The sequence below is a fragment of the Ambystoma mexicanum genome, chromosome 13 (genome assembly GCF_040938575.1).
Source record: "Ambystoma mexicanum isolate Mex_15411 chromosome 13, UKY_AmexF1_1, whole genome shotgun sequence".
Lineage (NCBI taxonomy): Eukaryota > Metazoa > Chordata > Amphibia > Caudata > Ambystomatidae > Ambystoma > Ambystoma mexicanum.
The window spans coordinates 383,651,035-383,658,052 of record NC_090938.1 but is presented as its reverse complement, the minus strand read 5'-3'; the positions used below and the strand labels follow the sequence as shown (position 1 = coordinate 383,658,052).

The 7,018-nt window shown below is 43.6% G+C and overlaps 1 protein-coding gene across 1 annotated transcript in view; it reads left to right on the top strand.

Annotated features, from left to right (window-relative positions):
* The first annotated feature begins 400 nt into the window (after positions 1 to 400).
* The window catches only part of LOC138521238 (dehydrogenase/reductase SDR family member 4-like), a 382,515-nt gene continuing 375,897 nt past the window's right edge, over positions 401 to 7,018 (top strand). Inside the window, exon 1 of the mRNA XM_069633930.1 lies at positions 401 to 524. The gene's annotated coding sequence lies outside the window, so the exon portion shown is untranslated. The remainder of the gene's footprint in view (positions 525 to 7,018) is intronic.

Genomic DNA, 7,018 nt, shown 5'->3' with positions numbered 1-7,018 from the left:
TGCGTATAGTGAGGCAGTCTTCCGTACCATTGGCATCATCCCTCAGGTGTTAAGTCTCATTTCCCTTTCTATTTGTGGGGGTAACGCGGGAATCTTTTAGATGGAAGCTCGAGCAGCCAGCAGGCTTGGGCTCCACTGTCTCTCTTCAGGAGGAAATCAGACGCCGTATCCAAGTAAGAGACACCTGGAGAAAAAAAAAACATGCCGCGAATCGCAGCTGAACCTGTTTTCATGCATCATTTTGCAACGAACCCTCTTCTCCTTAACTAACCCACCGCGCCTTCTCGTTTTCAGACCCGCCTGAGCGCCTGAGTGCGCGCGGTACAAATACCTTTAACATTAACCAACAGGCGAGGGCGTGGTATGTCGAAATGCCCCAGTTGGCAGCCACTCGGGTTATTTTCCGAAAAAGGGGCAGCCGAAGGGGAGCGATATGACGCTGCTGACCTGAGCACAAGCTGCTCCTCGAGTCTTTTGAGTCCCGGCCGCCAGTGAGACGAGACACAGGGGGCGTCCTCAACTAGGTAAGACGATTTACACACCTTTGAGACCACGTGTAATACGTTCATGAATGTTACTGCTGTTGTAACAGTGATCATGTGCAAACGGGTAAAAGGAAACGCATAACCGTGGTTAGGTTGTGTCCCTGTTTCCAGGCACTGTAGAGGTAAGTACCGAATAGTTTGATTTCGTTTCATTGTTTTGCAACCAGTATAAGCCGCAGAACGTTTAAAAAACAGAAAAACGGGACAGGTTCTCAAATGCTACCGGTACAGTGCATTATCCCAACGTTTTGGGAGTGCTGTAACGGATTTCACCCCCGTCTCCAACTCTAGACCCCAGATCCTTGTTACAGCTCTTATATGAAGTCGGCGGTTGTGGTTATATTTTGCTGCATGTTATTTTGAAAAATCCCTAAATGCTTCTCACATCATAACGCTGTATAAGGTTTTACTGTATTCTTCCTCGTTGTAGTTTTTAAATATTATCTCGCTTTAACGTTTTTTTTACCACTCCACCATTAGTATATTTTACACGAAACCAAAGCAACCTGATAAGTAACAGTGAATCATTCCATTTTTACAGGTTTTATTTAACCCTTTTCCGCACCTCAACTTTACTAACCTCGATTGCCCCCTCCTAGCTCTAGTTTCATCTTTGCTTGCCCCTTCCCCTCTACACACCTTCTCCTTGTCACTGTACCCCTCACTAACCTTCCTCGCACACACACCCCATTCCTCTTACCTACTCCCCCACCTTTATCGCCTTACCCACTCCGAAGATTTTTGCCTGCTTGCTTGCACACCCTTTAGTATACCCCCTCCTATCTTCCCAAAGTCCCCTGATCCTCTCAATTAGTCTCCAGTATCCCTACCTGCTATCCTATTGCTAATTCCCATCCCACTTACCACACCCTCTGCTTTCTCTAACACTCCGACACCCCCACCTCTGTACCTTCTGCCACATGGTACATTTTATAGATGTCTATTGTATAATGTATATTATTCTATGTATGCGTTGCAACTATGTAAGCCTGATATCTTCTTAATTCTGCGCCCTGCTACCCACGGGTCAGGTGCGCATAAAACGTGAATAAAACAAACAAAACAAACATCCCTTTACTAATCCCACTCTCCCATCTATTTGATCGTCTTCCAGGCACCCTTCGCCTTTCCACCCCACCCAGCAGCATCCAAGCCTTTTCAGTACCCTATCCTTCATCACCTATCCCTTCTGTCCACTCCCTCATCTAGGGCGATGCAAGGAATCATGCTGGCCCATGTAACATGTTATTATATTGCCCCATCCACTTGCAGTGGGAATAGATCTGTTTCTTTATGGACAATATCTCATTCTCTGGTGCTCCTTTGCTGCTGGCCCTCTAGACCACTACCTACCATTGTCTTATACCACTCACAGCCCTCCACACATCCTCGCCCCTCTTCCCCCACTTACTTACTAATTTCTCCTCCAACACCTTCTTAACCCCAAACTGCTTCTAACGGTCTCCATTCCCTACATCTCGCAAGTCCCACAGCACATCTTCACTCTTACCACTCCTTGCTCAATTCACCCATTCCAACACGCCACACCTCCATTTAGCCCATCCTTCCCATCCGCCATTTTCCTCATTTTCCCTCTCCTCTGAGCACACGCCCAACCTGCAAAAGGGTATCCTGCAGCAAATTCCACACCCACCAAATCACCCACCCCTATCTTCACACCCTTTACCCACTCCGGGAGAAGACTTCGAAGACGGTCTCTTCTACCCTTTGACTCACACTTTTCAAAAGGAAGTCAAAATCTAACCTATATCTACTTCCCTGCTGAGAGCAGAGAACCCAGCAAAATCCCCTCTCTCCATTTCATCCGTTATGTGTCAACGTTTTTTACAATGCCCTTCTGCAATTTCCAAGGTCTCTTGGCACTTCGAAAGCGCTCACAGATAGGTATATTCAAATATTAAAATAATTATATATTTATTAATCACTAACGAGATTCAAGTGCATGCATTTTTTACAATTGTAGAGTGAGTATTACTGAAGTTTGAGGGAGACAGGAAATAATTAGCACAGCACCATATACTGTTACAAGAAACCACCAAACCTGCCATTAACCTTTCTGCTCAGAGCTCTTCTTTTATCTCATTGAAGCCATTTACTCTAGAGTTTATTGTCTGCATCAGCTCCCATCTGGTTATCTACAACCATTTTGAATTTTTGTACGTCTGGACAGCTGGAACCACTGACGCGAAAAACATCTCTGTCCAGCTGAATAACCGATTTTCAGGTGGTACATCGTCTAGTGATGCTTCTGATTCTGATGAGAAATAGTTATCTCTTTTCATTCTACTCACTGACCGTTTCTTTCTTCCCTCCTCTCCTACCTCCACGGACCTCTTCTTTCTTTTGTAATTGTCAATTTTAGGGACATTGTCTATCCTTATGGCCGTCTGGGGTACTACCAGTGCTGGCATATTGATGTGTACCAACGAGCAAACTTCTGCACAGTTCGGTGGCAGCTTCTCGTATGCTTTGGATCCACACGCTCAATAGTGGTCCATTAATACTGCAGTGCCGACCTTCATTGCTGAATGCTTTTCTGTGTATTTACACTCAGTGTTATCTCCAACCTTTACTGTACCTTCATTCTTGTAACAAAGTTCAGGTTTCTTCAGTGGTATTATGGGCATTGGCCCAGCTTCATTGTCTAACCAGGTGATTAGCTTTGCATTTGCATGCCATTCTTTTAGGCACTTGTAGTTTTCTCCTTGGACTGTGCTCACTGGTGCTTGCCCATCTCTCCAGCCTTCTTCTGCATAAACTTGACCATACACAAGCATCTGTGGTCTTTCTCAGCATCCTGTTTCTCCTCCTATTTCTTTCACCCCCCTCTTCGGGAATGGTAGCTTCTTTAATGTTATTGTTTTTGTCTCCCCTTTCTGTGGGCCATCAGTAATGTAGTGTTTAGCTTGATCCAAATGACAGTAATTGTTCATCATGTCAGGAGTCTTTATGTAGCTGTTTTCATAGGGGAATGTTGCCAGAGACATCCATCTCAATGTTACTGTTTTCCCTTGGAATCTTGCTCGGATTGTAACCATGGATAGGTTCATGAGGCATTGTGCTCTTGCTGCTGGTATTTCAGTTGCTATAAACGTTCTGGAGGCACTCATGGCATAGAGTATTAGTGAGCAGACATTGTAACTCTCCCCACTGGTTTATTTACCTACTTTGGTCATGTGCTTGTTAGGCACTCTAACAGTGTCAGTGAGATATAGGTCCACCCCTCCCATGTCTGTGTCAGCACTATGCTTACCTCTCCTTATCGTGCTTACAGTGCTCCCCTGTCCACCTGACCTGGTTGTTCCATCTGCTGAAGTTGGGGTTATGATAGTATGGGAGACAATGGTTTCACTAGACACAAGAGATATTCGCCAAAAGAGAAATGCAAAAACACTACTTCGAAATAAGAGTCACAATAAGATAAGCATGTTTTAATAACTCCCTCTTCATTTTACCTATGCTGCTTGGATCCTTATGCAACTTCAACATATCAGTTACCCACCTGAAATGTGCTTGAATAACTGTGAGGGTTTTAGTATATTGTTAGTTTAAGCCCCATTAATCATATAATCTGACATGGCAAAAATGAATAGTTGTTCCCATACAGTCCGAATGCTAGTGTCTCAAAGAATTGCAAGGACAAATAGGTTTATTTGTTCAAGTTGCGGGTACGTTTGGGCCAATATGCTATGAAGACGTGATAATACAAACTAGGAGGATGTGCTCTGAATTGGTAAGACCTAATAAGTTAGACAAATTGGCTTTGGAAAATGTCAGGATGGTGGTCATAAGGCAGTATGGAAAAAATGCAATGAAAACAATTGCACTTTCACGATTAATGTGTGTAGAGAGGAAAATAACAAACAGGCAGTGTACCCTCACTCTGGAGGTGTAGGAACTCCTTGCCCTAACTCTGCTACCTGTGAGAGAGTTACCATGGGGTGTCCTCTGCACGGCAGTGCTGCTTCCAAATTGTCTCTGTTCTCTGGGTGTTGAGGATAAATGGCCCTGTCAATATCATTGCCAAGAAAGCGCTAGGAGGAGAAGAATAATAGAGCAACTGAACTGTGGCAGATGGGATTCAACCCTGTTAATACTTGGACATTCTTGGGATTTAACCCTGTTATATATGGCATCAGGTCGTTATGACTGGGAACTGGAGTGCGCGCCTCACCTTCATTTTTGCTTAGAAAGATGGCTGCTCCGAGTTTATCAATTAGGTCATCAATGCGTGGCATGGGATAGGCATTGAAGTCTGAAATGGCATTTACATAGACAAAAGTCTATGTAGAATCTCCAGGAATGGTCAGGTTTAGTGACCAACACGATAGGAGAGGACCATGAGCTTTTAAGAGGGCTCAAAAATGTTGGCTTTCAACATTTGTTGACTTCCTCGATCACTGTCTCTCTATGGGCTCCTGGGAGTAGATATGGTTTTAAATGAACCACTTTACCTTTTGGTGTTCTAATAGAGTGGTATTTGCCTTTTACTCTTCCTGGTTTTTCTGAGAATACTTCAGGAAACGAGATCACTAGATCTTTTAGATCTTCTTGTTGTTGGATAGACAGTTAGGGAGGAATTAAGTCAAAGTTATCTATCTCTTTGGGAACCTGTCAGGCTAGAACTTTGGCATGGGTGGCTGACGGGTTCTCTTTCCACTCTTTCAAGAGATTTACGTGATACAAATGGACTTTCTGTTTTCTGTCCAGTTGGTCTAATTTATAAGTACAGGTTCCCGCTCATTCTATGATCTCATAAGGTCTGTGCCACTTGGAAACAAGTTTGTTTTTTGAGGTGGGTAAGAGGATCAGTACTTTTTGTCGTATGGAGAATGATCTTAAATTCGCTTTTTTGTCATAAGTGTATTTTTGTTGGCTCTGGGCCTTTTCCATTTGAGTAATTTCCTATGCTCTTGCATTCTAGTGGCGGTTTGTGAGATGGGAATGTGGGTCTCCTCTCGTTCTTCCAAGGTTTCCCGGAGCACATCTGGGGTCTCTACCATAGAGCAGTTCTAAGGGAGAGAAACCTGTGGAAGCCTGGGGGGTTGTCCTTACTGCAGATAGTTCCCACAGGATCATTCAATCCCAATCTTTCCCGTCCTTATCTACCAATTTATGTAAAATTAGTTTTAGGATTTTATTGAATCTTTCTACCAAGCCACAGAAGTTCGACAGGTGGTAATGTGGAGTAGCTCTTTGACTTCAGCCATAAGCTTACTCATAAAGTTTGAACCCTGCTCTGTTAGCATTGCCTGGCGAAAGCTTACCCTAGAGAAAGATGTTTAAGGATCTTCTATGTGGTAATATTTCGCAGTGGGAATGCCTCAGGATATTGGGTTGCATAGTCCACAATCACAAGGACATATTTATCGCCTAATCTGGATGTCTCGCAAGGTACAATTATGTCCATACTGATTCTTGAAAAGGGGACTTCCATGATTGGCAACAGGTTGAGAGGGGCAGGTAATGGGATTTGCGTGGTGGTCTTTTGACATATTCTGCACGTCTGGATGAAGGTTTTTATATTGATGTGGATACCTGCCCAGTAAAACATCCTACTAATATGTGCCTAGGTTTTAGATTGTCCTAAATGCCCCACGGTAAAATGGGAATGTGCAATCCCCAGTACAACCTTTCGGTGGCTCTTGGGTATTACCAACTGTGTTTTTACCAAACCTTCCATAGATGTTTCTCTTCTATAAAGCAATACTTGTTTTAAGAAGAAAAAAAAGGAGTTCCTTTCTCTGAGCCTTCTCCTTACAGAATTGCTTGTAGAAAAGGTTCAGCGACAGCTCAGTCATTTCGCTGGGCGAAGGCTAGGTCGGGATAGATGGTGGGCTCTTCTCCCTTCCTGTCTTTGACATTAAGAGATTTATCAGCTTCCCCAAAGCCTCTTTCTGTTTTATCTGGTTCTCTTTCTTTAAACTGAGGAAATGGAGCTCTTTCTAAAATTCCCTGGGCAATTTGATCTCACCGGCATAACTCAAAAGGAATCTCACCATGATTCTGTAAGAGAACATTCACATCTCCCTGGAAGTCGGTATCAATAACACCTGCTAAAATGTCTATCCTGAACTTCCATCCATGCTAGGCCAGATTTTGGGGCCAATTCTATGTAGCACCCCGAATGGGGTATCAAAACTAAGTCTGCAGGAATCATTCCTTTTTTTCCCAGGGGGATAATAGCTTCCCTACTACTACAAATATCAAACCCGATTGATTCCTTGGTGGCGGTGGGAGGGCTAGAGGCTCTCTGACTATGTTTTTGAAATAGTAAGGTTCCCCAATTAGTTTCAATGGAGTCATATCTCACTGCTGACACCATATGTAAGGAACTCATGGTGGCAACAGTAAAGACAGACCAAAGTGATCACAGTTCAATGGTGTTTATTAAACTGTATAGGTGGGCTGGAAAAACGCCTAATCTAAAGCTAAATCTAAGATGGGAGCAA